The following is a 2,003-nucleotide window of genomic DNA, read 5'->3' as shown; positions in this document are numbered from 1 at the left end:
GTAGTCTAGATTGTGCAAACTCTGACATTTCACTCTAAGTATTTAGGTGGATTTCCTTTTCTTTCTTCATGGATCAAACCGATTTTCTTGGTCTATGCATAAAAAGTGTGGATGCTATTGATTTTTTATAAAGTTGAGATTGAGAAATTATTGAAAGAATCAAGTACTAGAAACACATTTTCTCTATGTTGCTTGTACTTTCTGTTGCTATATTTAGTTGTTTTGACTTATTAAAAAGGGGGAAACATTACCAAGAGCTCCAAATATGTTAGGCTAGCTGCATTCATTTCCTTTGAACTTTGATAAACAGTAGTATGAAATTTTATTTGTTGTTTCCAAAGACAATTTTACATCTGATGCATATGCAATGAGTACACAACTATCCCTTGATATATATATAATTCAAGAATGACTTCTCTCCCGTTGCTAATTGGTTTTAAGATGGAATCCCCTGCATGAAATCATGCTTTTATGATCCCGCCATGGTTAATTAGAAAAACTAAATGGTCAATTGAAAAAACTAAGTTATTGAACTTGTTCGAATTATGATCAAGAAAGTGATTTGGTTTTAAAGTTTTCTAAAAATTAAGAGGTTGTTTACCAAAAGCTTATTTGGGTAAGCGATTACTAAGTCACATTACCTTACCGGATGAATATGGTAAGGACCAAAAATCTTATCCGGTAAGTGTGAAGACAAGGACCGAGAGAGCCTTACCCGGTAAGCGAGAGCGATGACTCTTACCTGTTGTGTTCTTGTTCTAAACATGTTTTTGAATTCGATATTCTGTTCCTACTGTTTGTATTCTCTACCCACAGCTGGCCATATGGTGAAGGACAAACGTCCAATACCTATCATTGATGTTGGATGAGTTTTGTCAAGATTCATCTATATTGTTAGGAGATAGAATTAGGTTAATTATTTTAGAGTTCAGTTTATTAACTATATTAGAGTTCAGTTTTTGTCATTGAAATTTGATTTTCAAAGTTTTATTAAACTTTGTAAATGTTAATTGTTATGAATGTTATTTGAAGTGTTTTTACAAAGATGGGTTCAATTACTTTGTTCCAATGCTCCACGTATATATGTTCCTTGATCACTTAATTTGATTCTTTATATTTTTATTGCAAACTGTAGAGATGTGACTTTGTAGCTTCAACAACCCTTATTCATTTACTTTCTTTCTTGTACATACTTTTTAAGCTAATGAGCAAACGGATTATGTTTTACTTTTTGGGTGTGCGGGCTCTCCAAAGGCATACCATTTGCTTGTATCAAGCGAGGTGAAGTGTTTTTTAAATCTGAAGCTAAAAGGAACTGTTGTATGTTGCTTTTCATGTTTATGTTGTGTAATTGTTTTGGATCGCTTCATGATTCATGTTCTCCTCAAAAATAAAGTTCATGCGATTTGTAAAACACTAGCCATGATGCCTATTTCTAAGTTCATGTTTTATGTATTAATATGTAAAAAACTAAGAGCAAATCATATCATTCAAAAAGTCTTCTCTCGTGAAAACACAAAAAGCCTCAAAATCGTTTACATTACGACTCCCGCTGCATTGCGCGGGTACACAACTAATGTATATATATATATATATGTATATATATATATATAGTCGGGTTCAGATGACAATAATACCTATTTAAAAAAAATAAGAAAATGGCCAAATTAGATGTGATTTTACACTAATTCATTTTTGGATTCATGAATAGCTCCATGATTGTCTGTTACATAATAAGGAATAAGTCATATTAATATGTATTGGGATTCATGATTTGTTTCATTAATTTCGAAATTCACGAATTTATAATGGATATGATTCATGAATTTGTAATTCAAAAAGTTTTTCTACCATATTGAGGCATTGAGCTACTGTGTCTACTGTCTCAACTCTCATTATTGATTTTATTATTAATTTGCAAATTTACTCATTCTCTCATTACTGAATACTGATTACTTATTATTGTTTTCATTACTTAGATTTACGATTCTCATTCATTATAG

The sequence above is a fragment of the Cynara cardunculus genome, assembly GCF_001531365.2.
Source record: "Cynara cardunculus var. scolymus isolate 2C chromosome LG 17, CcrdV1, whole genome shotgun sequence".
Taxonomy (NCBI): Eukaryota; Viridiplantae; Streptophyta; class Magnoliopsida; order Asterales; family Asteraceae; genus Cynara; species Cynara cardunculus.
The sequence above is the reverse complement of the archived record's forward strand: the minus strand, read 5'-3'. Positions refer to the sequence as shown.